Genomic DNA, 24,408 nt, shown 5'->3' with positions numbered 1-24,408 from the left:
GCATTCAGTAGGGTAGGTAAAGAGAAACCATTCCCTCTGGTCAAGAAAGAAGATTAGCGAGACAATTTTAAAATTTGAGTGAGGTCATTTCGGTGGAAAGTCAAGAAGCACTTTTTCACCCACGGAACAATGGAAGCCTGGAAGTGACTCTGCTAAAATGACATGGGTGCTGGCAGTCAGTGGCAGCAGTTGTAGAGATGGATAGATTTTTGTGGGGTAAGGTATATGAAGAAAAGGTGGATAAATGGAGTTTAGGCACAGACTGAGGTAATTGAATGGGGGATTAGAATAACCTGCTTCTCTATGTTTCAGCTATACACTGAAAACTGGAAAATGAAAATTTCAAGTAAACTCCCTCTGAAACACTGATAAGAAGAATTACTTGTTCAAGTACTTTTGCACCTGTTCATCACATGGAGCGTCTGACCTTGCTGTTGCTTTTTATTCAGGTCAAGGTTTATCAGTGAAGGAGTGCGTTAGTCTGCTTGTTGCAGCTGTTAGTGAGAGGGAAGACCTCAGGAGGATGTGCAGAGTGCGGTCAAAAAGAAACAGGTCATGGACCATGACCGATTCACGTCATAGGACTGCTTATCATCGTGTGCCATTCCAATCTCAAAAGCTTTGATAGCTGCCATCCATCCACAGGGTATGTGTGGGTGAAGAATGTAATACCTGGTGTAACCATGGGCACTCAGTGTCATTGCCTGAGCTTTCCACACCCTGTGTTGTCATGTGTTCTTGAATGGTCTGACCCACTGTGGAGTTCCCATGGTGCCACGCTTGCCTGATCAGTTGCAATTTCAATCATCTTTATTTCTTTGTGATATTATTCTACAAATAACAAACAATTTCATCCTTTTTCAACCAGTGCGAAAACATTGGCAGCCAATGGGGTATCATTAAAGTGTAATGTAAGAAATGCAGCAACCAATGTGTGCACAGCAAGATCCCACAAACAGCAATATGATAACGGCCAGGGTTTAGTGATTGAGGGGATAATAATTGACCCGGCCAATGGAAGAGTTCCTCTAATGTTTTTTTGAAATACACTGTAACTTGTCAAGTCCAGTAATCTCTTGTTCAGAAACATCAGTTGTCCAGAGATTTTTGTGCTCACACCCTAGCAACGCACAGACTCTCGACTTGACTGTTTGGCATCATTGTAATCCTGTGGGAGTGCAAACATGGAGATACAGGAAAGGACTCCTTTTCACACAATGAGTGGCTCGGGTCTGGAATGCTCTGCCTGAAAGTGTGGTGGAGGCAGGTTCAATTGAGGTATTCAAGAGGCCATTAGATGATCACTTGAATAGAAATAATGTGCAGGGGTATGAGGAAAAGACAGGGAATGGCACTAAGCCATGATGCTCATTTGGAGAGCTGGGGCGGTACGGTGGCACAGTGGTTAGCACTGATGCCTCACACAGCCAGGGACCCGGGTTCAATTCCTGGCCTTGGGTCACTGTTTGTGCAGAGTCTGCATGTTCTCCCCGTGTCTGCGTGGGTTTCCTCTGGGTGCTCCGGGTTCCTCCCACAGTCTGAAAGACATGCTGGTTGGGTGCATCGCCCTCAAATGCTAAATTCTCCCTCAGTGTATCTGAACAGGCACCGGAGTGTGGCGACTAGGGGATTTTCATTGCAGTGTTAATGTTAGCCTATTTGTGACACTAATAAATAAACTTTAAACTTTAAAACTGGTGCAGACACAATGGGCTGAATGGCCTCCTTCTGTGCCGTAGTGATTCGATGATTCAGTTTTCGAATTAGTGAAAGCATGTGTATCACTGCTTTGTGATGCTTTATATATATAAATATATATGTTTCAGGTGAATTTTATATCAACTGTGTTTCACACCCATGATCAGGCATTCTAACACCATTCCATAATATGGTGGCACTGTGGTATTGTCACTGGATTAGTAATCCAGAGACATAGGCTGATGCTCTGGGGACATGGGTTCAAATCCTACCATGGCAGCTGGTGGAATTTAAACGAACAAATCTGGAATATAAATCAAAGATAGTAATCATGGCAACGAGCATTGATTGTCATAAAACCCATCTGGTTCACTAATGTCCTTTAGGGAAAGAAATCTGCTGTCCTTACCTGGAATGGCTTACATGTGGCTCCAGAGCCACAGCAATGTGGTTGACCCTTAACTGCCCTGTGAAACAGCCGAGCGAGACACTCATTTCAAGGGCAATTAGAGATGGGCAATAAATGTTGGCCCAGCCAGCGACACCCACATCATATGAAAGAATAGAAAATGGTAAAATCCAGAAATGATTTGCTCCTAAGCATTGTGGACTAGAGAGAATAGAGTGGAGTGACACATAATGTTTATGTCCACTTAGGAGAGCTGAGACGCTCTCAACTTCACATCTCAATTGAAAAACAGCGCCTTTGACAGTGCAGCACCTCCTCAGTACTGCACCGGAGTGACAGCTTAGCATCTTGTGGAGTGATATTTCAGCCCCTCATTGCTCACCCTTGTGAGAGAGGACTGAACGACACACAACTGGTTAAATAGGGCACTAGGGAGCAGTGATTGGAAAAGTAAATGGACAGGAAGGGAAATGTAAGTCAGTGGTCAGAAGAGATAGAGTAGGAAGAGAATTGGAAAACTATGGGATAGGGAAGGCATTGGTAGAGATGGGGTGGAGGTCACTGAGAGTGAAAGAAATACAAGGAAGAGATAGGAAGTTAAAGATGGAATGCCACGGGTTACAATTCCCATAGCCCACTCAAACATGAGATTTACTAGGATGCTGCCGGGACTTGGTGGTTTGAGTTATAAGGAGGTGCTGGATAGACTGGGACTTTTTTCTCTGGAGCGTAGGAGGCAAGGGGGTGATCTTATAGAGGTCTATAAAATAATGAGGGGCATAGATAAGCTTTTTCCAAAGATAGGGGAGTCTAAAACTAGAGGGCATATGTTTTAAGGTGAGGGGGGAGAGATACAAAAGGGCCCAGAGGGGCAATTTTTTCACACAGAGGGTGGTGAGTGTCTGGAACAAGCTGCCAGAGGTATAGTAGAGGCGGGTACAATTTTGTCTTTTAAGAACTATTTAGACAGTTACATAGGTAAGATGGGTATAGAGGGATATGGGCCAAATGCAGGCAATTGGGACTAGATTAGTAGTTAAATGGACAAGTTGGGCCGATGGACCTGTTTCCATGCTGTAAATCTCTATGACTCTTTCAGCTCTGGACACTTTTTCTGTCTCACTCAGCAATTATGAAGCCATTCATTCTGTGCATCCCTATGGACATTGCAACAGTTTGAGGTTCAGCTTGTTTCAACACTGATACTGGGGTTTCTGCCCGGTGACAAGGGTGTGACCTGCTGTCAATGCATTGATAGGTCCCTCGGCTCAGTTCAAGGGTCAGTGATGAGCAGTCAATTTTGGTCAGTCAGTTTTAATCCAAAGAAAAGTGAGTGGGACATGGGGCGATCACAAGAAGTGTCAGGCAGGTTCCCATGAGTTAAAGGAAAACTGTGAGATTTATTATACCAATCCAAGTAAAGTAATCGCTAGAGCTTCTGATGAAGTAGTAACTGAGTTGGACTGCCACTCCAGGCCTAGTCTCTTACCTTCAAATGATTATCTATCTCACTCGACCTTCTGCCGAAGGCCAGGCAAGACCATTCCTGAGGACAACTCAGTCTAAGGTAAATAGACCATGCCCCCCCCTTATTAAGGCACAGCAGGATCGGGTCAAGCCTGGGGGGAGTGGTTTCTGATTGGGTCAGGTTGTATTGGGTCGGGCAAAGTGGGGGAGGGGGTGCGGGTGGGAGGAGGGTGGTGCTAGGGAGAGAGGGGGCTGCCATGACAGGGTCAGAGGGTGTCAATGCTACTGTTACCCGGAAGCTAAAGCTAGTTTTAATTCCTCTAACATTTTCTGGGTAACTATTGCTGTGTGACAGTTGGAATCATATAAAATTTGCGATTGAAGTTGCATTGTTGGATGGTTTCCAGTGCAGGGCAATGGTCCAGTGGCAGTCTGGAACATCCGTGAGGGTTTCCCAGTGCACCCAGAGCTCAAAAGTAATGGGCCGACTTTCACACACACAAATCCACACTGAAAGTTCACAATTGACACTGAGAGATTGGAGAGCAGCAGAGATTGGTGACATTTGAGAATTTACAGAAAGCCGTGTGATTTTCCTTTGGTAATCTGGAAGCTTTCATTTAACAATGTAAATGGCTGCTTTGGCCGTTCATCTGGATACGGAACTGCTGGGCTGAATCCTTTGAAGAAATCTGTGTCTGCAGCAGGGGCGTCCCTGGGTCCTCACTCAGATAACAGGGTTCAAACTCGCAATGTGGGATCAGGGAGAAGGAAGAAGGAGAGAGCATCCTGGTTTTGGGAATGCTGATGTGGATCCCATGTTTCTGCTCAGCCCAGGAATTGTTCCTCTTTCTGTGCCATCTGCTCTCTGGGATGTGCAGCTCTCTGCGCCTGTGCTGTCTGGGTCTGTGCTGTCTGCTGTCTGGGTCTGTGCTGTCTGCTGTCTGGGTCTGTGCTGTCTGCTGTCTGGGTCTGTGCTGTCTGCTCTCTGCATCTGTGCTGCATTCTGCGTCTGTGCTGTCTGCTCTCTGGGTCTGTGCTGTCTGCTCTCTGGGTCTGTGCTGTCTGCTCTCTGGGTCTGTGCTGTCTGCTCTCTCGGTCTGTGCTGTCTGCTCTCTCGGTCTGTGCTGCACTCTGCGTCTGTGCTGCATTCTGCGTCTGTGCTGCGCTCTGTGTCTGTGCTGTCTGCTGTCTGGGTCTGTGCTGTCTGGGTCTGTGCTGCACTCTGCGTCTGTGCTGCATTCTGCGTCTGTGCTGCTCTCTGGGTCTGTGCTGCTCACTCTCTGGGTCTGTGCTGTCTGCTCTCTGGGTCTGTGCTGTCTGCTCTCTGGGTCTGTGCTGTCTGCTGTCTGGGTCTGTGCTGTCTGCTGTCTGGGTCTGTGTTGCTCTCTGGGTCTGTGCTGTCTGCTCTCTGGGTCTGTGCTGTCTGCTGTCTGGGTCTGTGTTGCTCTCTGGGTCTGTGCTGTCTGCTCCTTGGGTCTGTGCTTTCTGCTGTCTGGTCTGTGCTGTCTGCTCTCTGGGTCTGTGCTGTCTGGTCTGTGCTGCTCTCTGGGTCTGTGCTGTCTGCTCTCTGGGTCTGTGCTGTCTGGGTCTGTGCTGTCTGGGTCTGTGCTGTCTGCTCTCTGGGCCTGTGCTGTCTGCTCTCTGGGTCTGTACTGTCTGCTGTCTGGATCTGTGCTGCCTGCTCTCTGGGCCTGTGCTGTCTGCTCTCTGGGCCTGTGCTGTCTGCTCTCTGGGTCTGTGCTGTCTGCTCTCTGGGTCTGTGCTGTCTGCTCTCTGGGTCTGTGCTGTCTGCTCTCTGGGCCTGTGCTGTCTGCTCTCTGGGCCTGTGCTGTCTGCTCTCTGGGTCTGTGCTGTCTGCTCTCTGGGTCTGTGTCTCAGCTTGTATCTGCTGCTCTTACAATGTTCCAACATTTTGGTGAGTCTTTAGTTTTTTTGCCCTTCCTTCAAAGATCTCTTTTCTTGCCAGCCCGATATCTCTTTCAGGTTCGCTGGGTCTTTTACTCGCTGCCACCATGTTTCACTGTGTGTTGAGGATTGAGATGGGGATTTTTGGAATTGTGTATTTTCCCAGAGTATGCTGCTTGAATCTATAGTTTCTCAGAAGCGCGACTCTATATTTACAGCAAGTATTTACACAACTGGACCTCAACATAGTTTGGAGTTTCTCCTCCTTCCAGATCACTCTTACTTCCCAGTCATGTGACCTAAATCATTGTTACATTAACTTCATAATGTTAACCCTTTACTCTACACCACCAATCTACCTGTTGCAGATGCATCTGACCATGACAGTTTTGGTAGGCTTGACCATCACACAGTCCTTGTGACAGTGAGGTCCCACCTTCACAAAGAGGATGTTCTCCATCATGTTGTGTGGCTCTAACACATTCCGACAAGATTTGGATTCAGGAGAGGTCCAGCATCGGCAAACTAGGCATCCAGGATGCACTGTGAGCCATCGGCAATTCAGTTATATCCACCCACAATCTGTAACAGCAGAGCCTGACATATCCCCTCTTTATCCATTACCATCAAGCCAGGTAACCAACCCCGATTTAATGACCGTGGGAGAACAGGAGAGGAACAGCAGTTTCACCAGTGCGAACCTGGTGAAACTGAGACAAAGGTCTATACATATGGTAAACAGAGGAAGCAGCAAGTGATAGGCAGAGCTAAGCAATCCCACAAACAGCAGATCAGATCTAAGCTCTGCAGTCCTGCCACATCCAGTCGTGAATGGTGATGGACAATTAAGACCTGAACTACATTCAGGCTGATTGACACTTTTGCCATACAAGTGCCAAACAACGGCCATCTCCAACGAGAGGATCTAATCAATTCCCTTTGACATTCAATGGCGTTACCATCGCTGAATCCCCCACTATCTACATCCTGGGGGTTACCATTGATCAAAAACTAAACTGAACTAGCCATATAAATACTGTGGTTACCAGAGCAGGTCAGACAGCTAAGAACTCTGTGGAGGCTAACTCAGTTTCTAACTCCCCAAGCCTTGTCACCATGTACAAGGCACAAGTCAAGAGTGTGATGGAATACTCTCCACTTGCCTGGATGACTGCAGCTCCAACAACACTCAAGAAGCTCAACACCATCCAAGACAAAGCAGCCCACTTGATTGCTACCCCATCACCACCTTAAACATTTACTCCCTCCACTACCAATGTTTTTGCTGCCCTTATCGTTCTAGATGTTAGTGGTCATGGGTTTGGAAGGTGCTGCCTAAGGAGCCTTGGTGATGTCCTGTAGTGCATCTTGTAGGTGGCACACATGGCTGCTGCTGTGCGACAGTGGTGGAGGGAATGAATGTTGAAGGTGGTTGATGGGGGGCTGCTTTGAAATGGATGGTGTCGAGCTTCCCTGTTGGAGCTGAACCTGGAGATTGGGAACTCTGCAGCGAGTGATGATCCTGACTCCCCAAAGCCACAATCCACAAGACGCAGTCAGGAGTGTAATGGGAAATTCCCCACTCGCCTGGGTAATTGCTGCTGCAAGAACACTCAAAAAGCTGGACACCATCCAGGACAAAACTGCCGCTTGTTCACCAACTTATCCACAACTTTCAACATTCACTCCCTATTTGTCTGTTCATTATCCTAGACACTTTACTGAATGTTTACCTAAAGATCAAGGATATTCTCCTAAGAATAGCGAACTGATACTGCTCATGAGAGTTATCAAAGTTGAGAGAGGAAAAATAATTGGTTGCATGCCCAAATTGAGGCCGCCTAACTTCACACAACTAGGATAGGAGCACACACCACTCCTCGGTTGGACAATATCTCGACAAACTGCTTTTCAGATGCTGCTGGCTATGCACAAACTTCCCAAACAACAGCACCAAGTGATCTCAAATTCAATAACAATCAGAAACTGTCCCAAAATAAGGGTTTGACAGCTTCAGGGACAAGGAAGGAGACTCAGTTGCAGACATCCAATGTCCTAAACAGCAAGTTCATTCTGTTCACCAAGTGAGGGAACAGGCACTGAGCTGTCAGGCTCCAGTACAAGAGTCAGGGTTCCACTTTATTTTCTCATTAAAACCCCTGTCCTGGTAAAAACATTGCACTGTCAGGAAATAAGGCTGCGTTCTCCACAACTTAGTGTGTCTAAATGTAGCAATGCCCATGCCCCACAAATGAATAAAAACAAATTGCTTTGCCTTCAACTGATTGCTTCCTCAGCCTGGAATTTCTGCAGTTCTTTCAGCACTGATGTGGGAGATCAGTGAGAGAGGAACTTCCCAGGACTGTTTCCAACCAACAAGCATCGATTTTAATTCTCTCAATCTGCAATCGGTGTAAATCAAGCCATGGCTGGACAGTTAAAATGGGGATAGGCTGAGTTAATCCACTGAATTGGGAAAGTCAAATTAGTCACACTACAATAGAGGAGGAATTTCTGAAGTGTTTACAGGATGGTTTTCTGGACTAATATGTTGAGGAACCAACAAGAGAATAGATCATCTGGATTGGGTATTGTGCAATGACACAGAATTAGTTGACAATCTAGTTGTGAGAGATGAGTGACCATAATATGGTAGAATTCTTTGTCAAGCTAGATAGTGATGTCGTTGATTCTAAGACCAGAGTCCTAAATCTCAATAAAGGTAACTATGATGGTATGAGGCATGAATTGGCCATGACGGACTGGGAAACATTACTGAAAGGGAAGACAGTGGACAGGCAATGGCAGGCATTTAAAGAACAAATCGGTGAACTCCAGAAGTTGTTTATTCCTGTTTGATGCAAGAGTGGTAAGGGAATTGTGGCCAAACCATGGTTTACAAGGGAAATTAGAGATAGTATCAGCTTCAAGGAAGAAGCATACACATTGGCAAGAAAAAGCTATAGGCCTGAGGATTGGGATCAGTTTAAAATTCAGCAAAGGAGGACAAAGGGATTGATTAAGAAGGGGAAAATAGAGTATGAGAGTGAGATAGTGGGGAACATAAGAACTGACTGTAAAAGTTTCTATAGGTATGTAAAGAGAAAAAGATTGAGAAAAACGAATGTAGGCCCCTTACAGTCAGAAACGGGAGAATTCATAACGGGGAATAAAGAAATGGCCAAGGAATTAAATTTGTACTTTGCTTCAGTCTTCACAAAGGAAGACATGAATAATGTACCAGAAGTTCTGAAAGAAACAAGTTTTAGTGAGGAGCTGAAGGAAATCAGCATTAGTAGAGAAATGATTTTGGGAAAATTAATCAGATTGAAGGTGGATAAATCTCCAGGCCTGATAATCTTCATCCCAGAGTGCTTAAGGAAGTGGCCCTGGAAATAGAAGTTTCATTGGTGATCATTTTTCAAAATTCTTTGGCTCTGGACTGGTTCCTCCAGATTGGAGGATAACTATTCAAAAAGGGAGCTAGAGAGAAAACAGGGAGACCAGTGAGCCTGATGTCAGTACTGGGGAAGTTGCTCGAGTCCATTATCAGGGATTTCATAACTCAGCAGTTGGAAGGCAGTGGTATAATCAGACAAAGTCAGCATGGATTTACAAAAGGGAAATCATGCATGACGAATCTATTGGAATTCTTTGAGGATGTAATTCATAGAGTTGACAGAGGAGAACCAGTGGATGTGGTTTATTTAGACTTTCAGAAGGTTTTCGACAAGGTCTCATATAACAGACTATGTAAAGTTAAAGCACATGGGATTGCAGGTAATGCCTTGAGATGGATAGAAAGCAGGTTAGCTGATAGGAAGCAAAGAGTTGGCATAAATGGGTCTTTTTCTGATTGGCAGGCAGTGACTAGTGGGGTTCCACAGGAATCTGTGCTAGGACCCTAACTGTTCACATTATATATTAATGACTTGGAAGAGGGAACTAAATGTATTATCTCCAAATTTGCAGATGATATAAAGTTGAGTGGGAGGGTGAGCTGTGAGGAAGAAAAAGAGATGCTTCAGCGTGATTTGGTCAGGCTGAATGTGTGGGCTTATGCATGGCAGATGCAGTATAATGTGGATAAATGTGAGATTATCCACTTGGTAGTAATAATAGGAAGACAGATTATTATTTGAATGGGTGTAAATTGAGAGAGGTGGATACTCAACAAGACATTGGCGTCCTCGTGCATCAGTTGCTGAAAGTAAACACACAGGTACACCAGGCAGTAAAGAAGGCAAATGGTATGTTGCCCTTCATGGTGAGAGGATTTGAGTATAGGGATAGGAATGTTTTGCTGCAATTGTATAGGGCATTGGGGAGGCCACACCTGGAGTATTGTGTGAAAGTTTGGTGTCCTAATCTGAGGAAAGATGTCCTTGCTATAGAGGCAATACAGCGAAGAATTACCAGGCTGATTCCTGGGTTGGCAGGTCTGTTGTATGAGGAGAGCCTGAGTCAGTTAGAGTTGTATTCACTGGAGTTCAGAAGAATGAGAAGGGATCTCACAGAAACTTAGTAAATTCTACCAGGGTTAAACAGGGTAGATTCAGAAAGAATGCCCCAATGTGTCAAGAACTAGGGGTCATAGTTTGAGAATAAGAGATAAACCTATTAGGACTGAGGTGTGGAGAAATTTCTTCACCCAGAGGGTGGTAAATGTGTGGAATTCTCTATCACAGAAAGTAGTTGAGGGCAAAAATGTGTAATTTCAAGAAGAAATTAGATATCGCTCTTGGGGCTAAAGGGATCAAGAGATATGGGGGGAAGGGGAATCGGGATATTGAATTCAATGATCAGCCATGATCAGAGTGAATGGTGGACCAGGCTCAAAGGACCAAATGGCCTCCTCCTGCTTCTAGTTTCCATGTTTCTATGAATCCCTGCCCTGATCAGGCCAAGTGCAGGTAGCCAGGTTTATGATATTGTGTGCATGCCACTGTAATGTAAAAGGTGCTCAGCAGAACAAGGGTTAACATAGGGTTGAAACAAAGCACTGCACATGGTATGATGTATAGAGTCACATGGTAATAGACTCAGAAAGAATATTCTGGAAGCTTACCTGCATTGGAGGAGCAGCTCCATGCATGAAAGTAACCTGGGATCTGTAATTAGTTAAATACTAACAATAAGCAGTTCATGTTTAAACATACAAGCCTCAAGATCTCATTGAGACATCTAAAGAACGCCTATTACACTGCTCTGAGTCAGTGAATTCTTCATTAATGATACAAAAGCAAAATTATACAAATACAGGAAATCTGAAATAAAAACAGGAAATATTGGAAAAAATTCAGCAGGTCTGGCAGTGTCTGTGGAGAGAGAAACAGAGTTAACATTACAGGATGATGACCTATCATCAGAGCTTTGTTTAAGAAAGCTGATTGGACACTGAGGATATAATCAGGGCCCTGGCGGTCTGGGATTGAATCTGCTGACCTCACCAGCGTTGAGGCTTTCACCCACTGCAGGGCAAACCTGTTGGATCCACGTGGAGAGCCAGAACTAGGGCCAGGTAAGTTCATTGGAGGGTTTTACTGTGTGGATTGACTGGGAGGGCCCCTCCTGGAGCCACATGGAAATTACACCCCTCTGATCTCTGGAGGAGATTTGGATATATTCCTGCCCTGCCGTCTTCATGTGTAGCATTTCAATGAACATTTTAAATACAAATAGGTATGCTCTCCTTCAAGAGAGAATTATCAGCACCTCACGAAGCTGCAGCTATCCGCAGCTAAAAACTGCTATAGTCACATTAGAGGTGCATGAGGGTGGTAGAAAAGAATACAAACAATGCAGAACAGGAGACCATTTGGCCCATCATGCCTCTGCCAGCCCTTTGAAAGAGATACCCACTAGTTACACCTGCCCTGTGGACTTGCAATTTTTATATTTTTAAGTATTTATTCAATTCCCTTCTGAAAGTTATTGCTGTATCGACTTCACTGTCCTGTCAGTAATGCAGAACATAGTGGGCAGGATTCCCCGACCTTGTTCACCCCACCGCCACTGCCAGCCAGAATGGAGGATTTGGCACTCAGTCAAATCTCCATTCACTGCAGTGGGACCAGAGAATCCCAGCTGCGGGCGAGGTCGGGGAATCCCAGCCGTGGGCGAGTCGGAGAATCCCAGCTGCGGGCAAGTCGGAGAATCCCAGCTGTGGGCGAGTCGGAGAATCCCAGCTGCGGGCGAGGTCGGGGAATCCCAGCCGCGAGCGAGGTCGTAGAATCCCAGCTGCGGGCGAGTTGGAGAATCCCAACTGCGGGCGAGGTCGGAGAATCCCAGCCGCGGGCGAGGTCGGAGAATCCCAGCTGCGGGTGAGGTCGGAGAATCCCAGCCGCGAACGAGGTCGGAGAATCCCAGCTGCAGGCGAGGTCGGAGAATCCCAACTGCGGGCGAGGTCGGAGAATCCCAGCCGCGGGCGAGGTCGGAGAATCCCAGCTGCGGGCGAGTCAGGGAATCCCAGCTGCGGGCGAGTCGGAGAATCCCAGCTGTGGGCGAGGTCGGGGAATCCCAGCTGCGGGCGAGTTGTAGAGTCCCAGCCGCGTGCAAGTCGGAGAATCCCAGTTACGGGCGAGGTCGGAGAATCCCAGCCGCGGGCGAGGTCGGGGAATCCCAGCCGCGGGCGAGGTCGGAGAATCCCAGCCGCGGGCGAGGTCGGAGAATCCCAGCCGCGGGCGAGTCAGGGAATCCCAGCTGCGGGCGAGTCAGGGAATCCCAGCTGTTGGGCGAGGTCGGAGAATCCCAGCCGCGGGCGAGGTCGGGGAATCCCAGCCGCGGGCGAGTCGGAGAATCCCAGTTACGGGCGAGGTCGGAGAATCCCAGTTACGGGCGAGTCGGAGAATCCCAGTTACGGGCGAGTCGGAGAATCCCAGCTGCGGGCGAGGTCGGAGAATCCCAGTTACGGGCGAGGTTGGAGAATCCCAGCCGCGGGCGAGGTCGGAGAATCCCAGTTACGGGCGAGGTCGGAGAATCCCAGCCACAGGTGATATTGGAGAATCCCAGCCATGGGCGCGATCAGAGAATCCTGGCCAGTGTCTGACTAGCATATTACACAGTAGAAATCAGGCTGTGTTTGCTGCTAACATCATATGTGCACAGTTGTGTGCTGATGGTGGGTGCAGGTTGATATCTGCCACCTTAATGGGGACAATGTGAAACATCAACCCAGTTAATTTACTTTCAGGAACAATGAGCCAAATATCAAAAAGTGACTGTCAGTACTTTGCAAAATCAGATTTGGTTCTGCAATGTCATTGACTGGCTGCATTTTTCCGTTACTCCCTCTCTATTTATCTCTCTCTGTTATGATGACCACGGGGGATTATCAATAGCTCTCCCCATGGGCCTCGTAGAGTACGAGCTCCCCTACTGACCAAGTGGAGGCTGGCCCAGTAGGGAAAGGGCAGCAGGGGGTTTAAAACCAGCTGGCTCCATTTAGGCTGGCAGTCAAAGGACTCCGGGGCTTGACCTGTACACTAAAGCCGCAGAAGTGGTACCTTATTTATTCACGTTGTAAACAAAGGGTGTTGGTGAGGGGAGTCCGGCCTCGGCGAGGTTAGTACACTCTCTATCTCATTTTGTTTCTTTGGAGCAGGGTAAAGTTCTGAGACATCGCAGGCCCTGGGTGCAATCCGGTCACCATACACTCCGCGGTGGAATGTCTGCACTGCTGACACTCAGAGAGCAGGTGGGAGGCTGCTATGAGCTACAGGCGCGAGTGTCAATGGCCAGAGGCTTTCTCTCTCTGCCTGGCTGCAGTTCTGGGGAATGTAGCAGATGGTAAGGGTCATCGGTCAGTGAACGGTCGTGCCGACACCTGCAAAATGCCACGTTTGGCCTATTTAAGATCAATGGGAACCAGTGGGCAGGCAGGTACTGGTGGCCATCTTGCATTGGCAGGAGACACAGTGTTACAATTCACAGCTTGTACTGCACTCAGGACTGTAAGGCCCGATGGGACTAACCCCACTGATGCGCTATCAATAAGGCGAAAGACTACCGATGTGCCAATACAAGTGTAGGCTTTGATTCACAACAGAATCAGGAGCAGATCCCAACAAGTAACCGACCTGGACTGAACAAGGGGGAGGAGACAGCCACCTTTATACTAGGTGCCGAGGGGAGGAACCAAACTGGAAGGGGGAGTGTCCAGGTATGACAAACACACACAACGGTGGTCCATATAGGACAAAGGCACAACTGAGGTCCACCACATTCACCCCTTCCTTTAAAAAAAACAACACAGGGGTGAAGCGGAAACAATATCACAAGTCCAGACGAACTGGTGGCTTGATCCGCCGTCGCGATCGTCGTAGTGCAGGTCGCAGAGTCGTCCGAGCAGGGAGCGCTGTCGGCCCAGGCTCCGTACAGTGAGCGTCGAGAGAAGGCGCTGGGTGGTGTGAAGCGGACCGATCCGTCGTCCCGTCCAGTCGTCGGGTACTGCGTGGCGACGGCTCCGGCGACTCAAGCGAGCTGTACACAGGGGCGAGAGGAGTGAGCAGTGGCCCTGGTGGCGTATGGGGAACAATGGGAACCGGAGCTGGGGGGTGGGGGGCCGCAACAGGGTCTGGGCGCACTACACTGGGGACAGGGACTGAGGGAGGAAGAGGCGCAGCAACCTCCGAGTGGACAACACCAGGGACCGTGGGGCGGAAGGACGTGGTGACCTCAGGGGCACCCGCGGGTGCCAAGTCACGGGCAGAAAGCGTGTTCTCCCACCCATCAGGGTACGCTACGTAAGCGTATTGAGGATTAGCGTGGAGCAATTGGACCTCCTCGATCAAGGGATCTGCCTTATGGGTCCGGACATACATCCGAAGCAGGACGGGCCCCGGGGACATCAGCCAATCCGGGAGCGAAGTACCTGAGGAGGACTTCCTGGGAAACGAAAACATCCGCTCGTGAGGGGTCGTATTGGTCGCTGTGCACAAGAGTGACCTAATGGAATGTAATGCGTCTGGAAGGACGTCTTGCCAACGGCTGACTGGAAGGCCCCTAGACCGTAACGCTAATAGAACGGCCTTCTAGACAGTTGCGTTCTCCCGCTCTACTTGACCATTGCCCCTGGGGCTATAGCTAGTGGTGCGGCTGGAAGCAACGCCTTTGGCGAGCAGGTACTGTCTCAGCTCGTCACTCATGAAAGAGGACCCACGATCGCTATGAACATAGGCTGGGAAGCCGAACAGGGTGAAGAGCGTGTTCAGGGTCCGAATCACTGTAGTCGTGGTCATGTCCGGGCAGGGAAAGGCAAAAGGGAAACGTGAGTATTCATCAATGATATTCAGGAAATAAACATTGCGGTTAGAGGATGGAAGGGGGCCTTTAAAATCAATGCTAAGGCGCTCAAACGCGCGAGTGGCCTTTACAAGGTGCGCCCTACCTGGCCGGTAGAACTGCGGTTTGCACTCAGCGCAGACCCTGCATTGCCTGGTAATCATCCGGACTTCCTCGAGGGAGAAGGGCAGGTTACGGGACTTGACAAAATGGAAAAATCTGGTGACACCCGGATGACAGAGGTCATTATGGAAGGACTGTAGCTGGTCCAGTTGGGCGCTGGCGCATGATCCACGGGACAGGGCATCTGGGGGCTCATTGAGCTTCCCGGGCCGGTACATGATGTCATATCTGTAGGTGGAGAGCTCAATCCTCCACCGCAAGATCTTGTCATTCTTAATCTTGCCCTTTTGCCTGGTGTTAAACAGGAAGGCAACTGACCGCTGGTCCGTAATTAAGGTGAACCGTTGGCCCGCAAGATAATGGCGCCAGTGCCGGACGGCTTCCACGATGGCCTGGGCCTCCTTCTCGACCGAGGAGTGTCGAATCTCAGGGCCTTGTAAGGTCCGGGAAAAGAAGGCCACCGGACGGCCCCTCTGGTTATGGGTGGCGGCTAGGGCAAAGTCAGATGCATCACTTTCCACTTGGAATGGGATGGATTCATCCACAGCATGCATCGCGGCCTTCGCGATGTCCGCTTTGATGTCGTCGAAGGCCCGACGGGCCTCCTCCGCCAAGGGAAAAGAGGTCGATTTTAGGAGCGGACGGGCTTTATCCGTGTAACGGGGAACCCACTGGGCATAGTAGGAGAAGAAGCCCAGGCATCTCCTCAGTGCTTTGAGGGTAGTAGGGAAGGGAAAGCTGCATAAGGGGACACATGCGGGATGGGTCAGACCAAGGACACCATTTTCTATCACATACCCAAGGATGGCGAGGCGGCGTGTCCGGAAAACACACTTCGCCTCATTATATGTGAGGTTCAGGAGAGTGGCCGTACGGAGGAATTTTTGTAGGTTGGCATCATGATCCTGCAGGTCATGGCCGCAGATGGTGACATTATCCAGATACGGGAAAGTGGCTCGTAGCCCGTGCTGGTCTACCATTTGATCCATGGCCCGCTGGAAGACCGAGACCCCATTGGTGACACCAAAGGGGACTCGGAGGAACTGGTAGAGGCGGCCATCCGCCTCAAAGGCAGTATATGGGCGATCCTCCGAGCGGATAGGGAGCTGGTGGTAAGCCGATTTTAAATCGATCGTCGAGAAAACCCTATAGTGCGCGATGCGGTTGACTATGTCCACGATACGGGGAAGAGGATACGCATCTAGTTGGGTATACCTGTTTATGGTCTGGCTATAGTCAATCACCATGCAGTGTTTCTCCCCCGATTTAACTACGACCACTTGCGCCCTCCAGGGGCTGGTGCTGGCCTGGATAATCCCTTCCCGGAGCAACCGTTGTACCTCGGACCGAATGAAGGCCCGGTCATCCGCACTATAGCGCCTACTCTTGGTGGCTATAGGCCTAAAATCCGGGGTGAGGTTATCAAATAGGGCCGGGGGGGGGGGGGGGTGATCTTGAGGGTCGAGAGACTGCAGGTGGTGCGCGAGGGGCGCTGCAGTGATGGTGCCTTGCAGACGGAGAGCGGGGGGTAAGGGCCATCATACTGCAGGGTGACGCTCCTATGATGGCTGAGGAAATCTAACCCCAGCAGTACAGCTGCGCAGAGTCGCGGCAGCACGAGGAGCCGAAAACGCTCGTAGACTGTGCCCTGTACCGTCAGCGTCACCAAGCAGCACCCGAGGACCTCCACCGAGTGGGAATTCGAGGCCATGGAGATGGTCTGGCTCCAGGGTCGCACGGGAAGGACATATTGACGCACTGTGCGAGGGTGTATAAAACTTTCTGTGCTCCCACAGTCGAACAGGCAGTTTTCTGCATGACCATTTACCTTGATCTCCATTATTGACATGGAGAGTTGTTGAGGCTGCGACTGGTCCAAGCAAATCGATGCCACCATCGAATCAAAGAAGAATCCGTCTTCGTCGCCGTCTGATGACGTCACGGATAAAGCTTCCTGCTCAGCGCGTCTTGATGCCAGTCTCAAAGATGGCGATTCCCGCGCTTCCGGTGACCGCATCAAAGATGGCGATTCGCGCACAGCCGCCGCCTGCATCAAAGATGGCTGCGCCCGCGGAACACATGTGGCGCCACGAGGCTTCGGAAGCGGCTTTGCCCGGCAGACTTTAGCGAAGTGGCCTAGCTTACCGCATCCGGAGCAAATCGCGTCCTTCGCCGGGCAGCAACGCCGAGGGTGCTTGGGTAGGCTGCAAAAGTAACATTTGGGCCCCGCCAGAACAGCCGTCGCGGTGGAGCCCTCGGTAGAACGGGATACAAGGTAAGACCCGAGATTATGAGAGGCCGCTTCTAACGTTTCAGCCATTGTGGCTGTTCTTCAGAGATCTAGGTCATCTTGTTCCAGCAGGCGCTGCCGGATGTATGTAGACTCAATGCCCGCAACGTAGGCATCGCGGATCAGGTCCTCTGTGTTCTGAGCTGCTGTAACAGCCTTACCGTCACAAGCTCGAGCTAGGACCCGCAGGGCGCGCTGAAATTGGGCGCACGATTCTCCTGGCTGCTGCTTGCGGGTAGTTAGGAGATGTCTGGCATAAACCACGTTAGGGCTCTTTCGGAACTGCCCTTTTAGGAGTTCGATAACGTGCGCGTATGTAGCAGTGTCCCGGAAGATTCCATAGACAGCTTCGCTTACCCGGGCACGGAGCACGTGGAGTTTAGCATCATCGGTGTCGATGGCCGTAGCGGTGTTGACGAATGCTTCGAAGCAGTCCAACCAATGATCAAATTTATCAGAGGCTCCAACCTCTTGAGGGTCTAATGCTAACTTGTCGGGTTTTAGAAACTGCTCCATGCTGGTAACTGTTGTGAATAAAATTGATGCGCTATCAATAAGGCTATCAATAAGACTACCGGTGTGCCAATACAAGTGTAGGCTTTTATTCACAACAGAATCAGGAGCAGATCCCAACAAGTAACCGACCTGGACTGAACAAGGGGGAGGAGACAGCCACCTTTATACTAGGTGCCGAGGGGAGGAACCAAACTGGAAGGGGGTGTGTCCAGGTATGACAAGCACACACAACGGTGGTCCATATGGGACAAAGGCACAACTGAGATCCACCACACCCACTTCAACCTAATGTGGCCCAGCATTAACCTGACTCTAGTCTCCATCCAGGGCTAAGACCCTCTCCCCCACTGCCCACCCCAAATCCTTGACCCCAGCCTACAATTGCACTACAAGCCAGGAATAACTGCAAGTTCCTGCTTCCAGGCTCTGCCAGGACAGGGAATACAATTCCATTTTTACTATTAGAGAATGTCTGGATTGTAATTGTCCAATAAATGACATTAATCCAGAATTCTAATGGAGATAAACATTGCAATGTGTTTCACAGGATGGACATCTCTGAACCAAAGGAAGAGGGGGGATCATAAACATTGGCAAAGAGGTGGGTTTTAAGGAGGATGTTAAAGATGTAGAGGGTGGTGGAGATACAGATAGGTTCAGGGGGGAGTCGGGTCCAGGTCAGCCAGGTCCGGGTCGGTCGGGTTCGGGTCAGTCAGGTCCGGGTCGGTCGGATCTGGGTCGGTCAGTCGGGACCAGGTCAGTCGGGTCCGGGTCGGTCCGGCCCTCGTCAATCGGGTCCGGGTCAGGCGGTTCTGGGTCAGTCGGTTCCGGGTCGGTCGGGTCCGGGTCAGTCAGTCGGGACCAGGTCAGTCGGGTCCGGGTTGGTCGGGTCCGGGTCAGTCGAGTCCGGGTCAGTCAGGTCCAGGTCGGTTGGGTCCGGGTCGGCCGGGTCCGGGTCAGTGGGTTGGGTCCGGGTCACTCAGTTCCGGGTCAGTCGGGTCCGGGTCGGTCGGTTCTGGGTCGGTCGGTTCTGGGTCAGCCGGGTCCGAGTCGGTCGGTTCCGGGTCAGTCGGTCAGGTTGGTCGGGTCCGGGTCCAGGTCCAGGTTGGTCGGGTCTGGGCCGGTTGCGTGCGGGTCTGGGCCGGTTGGGATGGGGTCGGTCGGTTGGGTGCGGGTCCAGGTCGGTCGGGTCTGGTTGTGGTCGGTCGGGTTCGGCTCCGGGTCAGTCGGGTCCAGGTCAGTCAGGGCCTGGTCAATCGGGTCCGGGTCAGTCAGTTCTGGGTCAGTCAGGTCCAGGTCGGTCGGTCAGGTCGGTCGGGTCCAGGTCAGTCGGGTCCGGGTTGGCCGGATCCGGGTCAGTCGGTCGGGTACAGGTTGGTCGGGTCCGGGTCGGTCAGGTCCGGGTCGGTCGGGTCCGGGTCGGTCGGGTCCAGGTCGGTCGGGTCCAGGTCGGTCAGGTCCGGGTCAGACGGTTCTGGGTCGGTCGGTCGGTTGGTTCCGGGTCGGTCGGGCCCTGGACAATCGGGTCCGGGTCAGTCGGTTCCAGGTCAGTCGGTTCCGGGTCTGTCCGGTCCAGGTGGGTCGGGTCCGGGTCAGTCGGTTCTGGGTCGGTTGGGTCCGGGTCCGAGTCAGTCAGTCGGGTCCAGGTCAGTCGGAACTGGGTCGGTCGAATCTGGGTCAGTCGGGTCCGGGTTAGTCGGGTCCAGGTCGGTCGGGTCCGGGTGGGTCGGATCGGGGTCAGTCAGGTCCAGGTCGGTCGGGTCCGGTTGGGTCGGATCCGGGTGGCTCGGGTCCAAGTCAGTTAGTTCCAGGTCGGTCTGTCGGGTCTGGGTCAGTCGGTCGGGTCCTGGTCGGTCTGGCCCGGGTCAGTCGGTCAGGTCCAGGTGGGTCGGGTCCAGGTCAGTCGGACCCTGGTCAGTCAGACGGGTCCGGGTCTGTCGGGTCTGGGTCAGTCGATTCCAAACGGTCAGTTCCTGCTCGGTCGGGTCCCGGTCAGTTGGGTCCAGGTCGGTCGGTCGGGTCCGGGTCCGGGTTGATCGGGTCTGGGTCCAGGTCAGTTGGGTCCGACTCTGGGTCGGCCGGGTCCTGGTCAATTGGGTCCGGGTCAGTCGGTTCCGGGTCAGTTAGTTCTGGGTTGGTCCGGTCCGGGTCGGTCGTGTCTGGGTCGGTCGTGTCTGGGTCGGTCGGGTCCGGTTCGGTCGTGCCTGGGTCGGTCGGGTCCGGGTCAGTGGGTGCCGGGTCGGTCGTGTCTGGGTCGGTCGGGTCTGGGTCGGTCGTGTCCGGGTCGGTCGGGTCCGGGTCAGTGGGTGCCAGGACGGTCGTGTCTGGGTCGGTCATGTCTGGGTCGGTCATGTCTGGGTCGGTCGGGTCTGGGTCGGTCATGTCTGGGTCGGTCGGGTCTGGGTCGGTCGGGTCTGGGTCGGTCGGGTCTGGGTCGGTCGGGTCTGGGTCGGTCGTGTCTGGGTCGGTCGGGTCCAGGTCAGTGGGTGCCGGGTCGGTCGGGTCCGGGTCGGACGGTCAGGTCCAGGTCAGGCGGGTCCGGGTCAGTCGAGTCCGGATCAGTCGGTTCCTGGTTGGTCGGGTCTGGGTCGGTCTGGTCCTGGTCAGTGGGTCGGGTCTGGGTCAGCCGGTTCCGGGTCGGTCAGTTCCGTGTTGGTCGGGTCCAGGTCGGTCCTGATCGGTCGGGTCCCGGTCGGTCGGTCGGGTCTGGGCCGGTCGTGTCAGGTCCATGTAGGTCGGCTCCGGGCCGGTTGGGTCCGGGTTGGTCGGGTCCGACTCTGGGTCAGCCGGGTCCTGGTCAATTGGGTCCGGGTCAGTCGGTTCCGGGTCAGTTGGTTCTGGGTTGGTCCGGGTCAGTCAGGTCCGGGTTAGTGAGTGCCGTGTTGGTCGGGTCCGAGTCGGTCACTCAGGTCCAGGTCAGTCGTGTCTGGGTCAGTCGAGTCCGGATCGGTCGGTTCCTGGTCGGTCGGGTCTGGGTCGGTCAGGTCCGGGTCAGTCGGTCGGGTCTGGGTCAGTCGGTTCTGGGTCGCTCGGTTCCATGTCAGTCGGGTCCAGGTCGGTTGGTTCTGGGTCAGTCGGGTCCGGGTCGGTTGGGTCCCGGTCAGTCGGTCAAGTCCAGGTCAGTCGGTCGGGTCAAGGTCAGTCGGGTCCGGGTTCAGTCGTGTCCGGGTTGGTCGGGTCCGGGTCAGTCAGTTCCGGGTCGGTCAGTTCCGGATCGGTCGGGTTCAGGTCAGTCGGTCGGGTCGAGGTCAGATGGGTCCAGGTCAGTTGGGTCCGGGTCGGTCTGGTCCACGTCAGTCTGGTCCGGGTCAGTCGGATCCAGGTAGGTTGGGTCCAGGTCGGTCGGGTCCGGGTCAGTCGGGTCCGGGTCAGTTGGTCGGGTCTGGGTCAATCGGTTCCGGATCGGTTGGTTCGGGTCTGTCGGGTCCAGGGTGGTCGGGTCCAGGTAGGTCGGTTCCGGGTCAGTTGGTCGGGTCCGGTTCAGTCGGGTCCGGGTTGGTCGGGTCCTGGTCAGTCAGTCAGGTCGGTCGGGTCCAGGCCGGTCGGGTCTGGGTCCAGGTCAGTCGGGTCTGGATCAGTTGGGTCCGGGATGGTCGGGTCCGGGTCCAGGTTGGTCGGGTCCAGGTCCCGGTTGGTCAGGTCCGGCTCTGGGTCCGTCGGGTCCTGGTCAGTCAGTTCTGGGTGAGTCGGGTGCAGTTCGGTCAAGTCCAGGGCAGTCGGTTCCAGGTCGGTCGGTTGGGTACAGGTTAGTCAGGTCTGGGTGGGTCGGGTCCAGTTCGGTTGGGACCGGGTCAGTCCGTCGGGTACAGGTCAGTCGGGTCTGGGTCGGTCGCGTCCGGGTCGGTCTGGTCCCGGTCGGTCGGGTCCGGGTCAGTCGGTCGGGTCTGGGTCAGTCGGTCGGGTCCGGGTCTGGGTTCAGGTCAGTTGGGTCCAGGTCATTCAGGTCCGGGACGGTCAGGTCCAGGTTGGTTGGTTCTGGGTCAGTTGGGTCCGGATCGGTTGATCAGGACGGTGGCATCCGGGTCAGTCGTGTATGGGTCCGGGTTGGTCGGGTCCGGGCCGGTCAGGGCCGGGTCGGTTGGTTGAGTCTGGCTCCGGGTAGGTCGGCTCCTGGTCGGTCGGATCCGGGTCCATCGGGTCCAGGTCGGTCTGTCGGTTCCGGGTCAGTCGGGTGCGGGTTGGTCGGTCAGGTCCAGGTCGGTCGGGTCCAGAGCAGTCGGGTCTAGGTCAGTCGGTCGGGTCCAGGTCGGTCAGCTCTGGGTCAGTCAGGTCCGGGTCAGTCGAGTCCGGATCGGTCAGTCGGGTCTGGGTCGGTCAGTCGGGTCTGGGTCAGTCGGGTCCAGGTCAGTCGGGTCCAGGTCAGTCAGGTCCGGGTCAGTCGAGTCCGGATTGGTCGGTTCCTGGTCGGCCTGGTCTGGGTCGGTCTGGTCCAGGTCAGTTGGTCGGGTCTGGGTCGGTCGGTTCTGGGTCGGTCAGTTCCGTGTCGGTCGGGTCCAGGTCGGTCGGTCTGTTCCTGGTCAGTCGGGTCCGGGTCGGTCGGTCTGTTCCTGGTCAGTCGGGTCCGGGTCGGTCGGGTCCAGGTCAGTAGGTCGGGTCTGGGTCAGTTGGGTCCGGGTCGATCGGGTCTGGGTCGGTCGGGTCCAGGTCGGTCGGTTCTGGGTCAGTCGGGTCCGGGTCGATCGGGTCTGGGTCGGTCGGGTCAGTCGGGTCCGGGTCGGTCGGGTCCGTGTCTGGGTTGGTCACGTCCGGGACGGTCGGTTGGTTCCTGCTCCAGGTCGGTCGGGTCCTGGTCAATCGGGACTGGGTCAGTCAGGTCCAGGTCGGTCGGGTTCCGGTCAGTCGGTCGGGTCCAGGTCAGTCAGTCGGGTCGAGGTCAGTCGTGTCCGGGTTGGTCGGGTCCGGGTCAGTCAGGTCCGGGTCAGTCCGTTCCAGGTCGGTTGGGTTCAGTTCGGGTGGAGGTCAGTTGGGTCTGTGTCAGTCGGGTCTGGGTCGGTCTGGACCACGTCAGTCGGGTCCAGGTCGGTCGGGTCCGGGTCGGTCGGTTCCGGGTCAGTTGGTCGGGTCTGGGTCAATCGGTTCTGGATCAGTCCGTTCCGGTCGGTCGGGTCCAGGGCCATCAGGTCCAGGTTGGTCGGTTCCGGGTCAGTCGGTCGGGTCCGGTTCAGTCGGGTCCGGGTTGGTTGGGTCTGGGTCGGTCGAGTCCGGGTCAGTCGGTCTGGTCCGGTTCAGTCGGGTCTGGGTTGGTCGGGTTCGGGTCAGTCGGTCAGGTCGGTCGGGTCCTGATAGGTCGGGTTCAGGCTGGTTGGGTCCGGGTCCAGGTCAGTCGGGTCTGGGTGGGTCAGATCCAGGAGGGTCAGGTCCAAGTCGGACAGTTCTGGGTCGGTTGATCGGGTCCGGGTCAGTCGGTTGGGTCCGATTTGGTCAGGTCGGGGTTGGTCGGGTTCGGGTCAGTCGGGTTCGGGTCTGTCGGGTCCGGACCAGTCAGGCCCGGGTCGGTCGGTCAGGTCCCGGTCGGTTAGTGGGTCTGGGTCGGTTGGTCGGTTATAGGTCGGTCGGGTCCGTGTCAGTCGGTCAGGACAGTCGGGTCCGGATCCGTGTCAGTCAGTTGGGTCCAGGTCAGTCGGGACCGGGTCGGTCGGGTCCGGGTCGGTCGAGTCCGGGTCAGTCAGGTCCGGATCGGTTGGGTCCAGGTCGGTCGGGTCCGGGTCAGTCGGGTCCAGGTCGGTCGGGTCTGGGTCAGTTGGGTCCGGGTCAGTCGGGTCCGGGTCGGTCGGGTCCAGGTCGGACGGGTCCGGGTCGGTCGGGACCCAGTCGGTCGGGTCCGGGTCAGTCGGTCGGGTCCGGGTCAGTCAGTCGGGTCCGGGTCTGGGTTCAGGTCAGTCGGGTCCAGGTCAGTCAGGTCGGGGACGGTCAGGTCCAGGTTGGTCGGTTCCGGGTCAGTTGGGTCCGGATCGGTTGGTCAGGTCGGTGGCATCCGGGTCAGTCGGATACGGGTCCGGGTTGGTCGGGTCCGGGTCGGTTGGTTGAGTCTGGCTCCTGGTCAGTCGGATCCGGGTACATCGGGTCCAGGTCGGTCTGTTGGTTCCGGGTCAGTCGGGTGCGGGTCGGTCGGTCAGGTCCAGGTCGGTCGGGTCCAGAGCAGTTGGGTCTGGGTCGGTCGGTCGGGTCCAGATCGATCAGTTCTGGGTCAGTCGGGTCCGGGTCAGTTGAGTCCGGGTCGGTCAGTCGGGTCTGGGTCAGTCGGGTCCAGGTCAGTCGGGTCCGGCTCGGTCCGGTACGGGTTGGTTGGGTCCAGGTCAGTCGGGTCCGGGTCAGTCGAGTCCGGATCGGTCGGTTCCTGGTCGGTCGGGTCTGGGTCGGTCTGGTCCAGGTCAGTGGGTTGGGCCTGGGTCAGTCGGTTCTGGGTCGGTCAGTTCCGTGTCGGTCAGGTCCAGGTCGGTCGGTTCTGGGTCAGTCAGGTCCGGATTGGTCGGGTCCGGGTTGGTTGGATCCGACCTACCTGTCTGGGTTGGTCGCGTCTGGGTCGGTCGGTTGGTTCATGCTCCTGGTAGGTCGGGTCCTGGTCAATCGGGACTGGGTCAGTCGGGCCCAGGTTGGTCAGGTCCCGGTCAGTCGGTCGGGTCCAGGTCAGTCAGTCGGGTTGAGGTCAGTCGTGTCCGGGTTGGTTGGGTCCGGGTCAGTCAGGTCCAGGTCAGTCAGTTCCAGGTCGGGTGGA

This window comes from Mustelus asterias, chromosome 25 (genome assembly GCF_964213995.1).
Source record: "Mustelus asterias chromosome 25, sMusAst1.hap1.1, whole genome shotgun sequence".
In the NCBI taxonomy this organism is placed as follows: Eukaryota; Metazoa; Chordata; class Chondrichthyes; order Carcharhiniformes; family Triakidae; genus Mustelus; species Mustelus asterias.
This window is presented reverse-complemented; position numbering follows the sequence as displayed.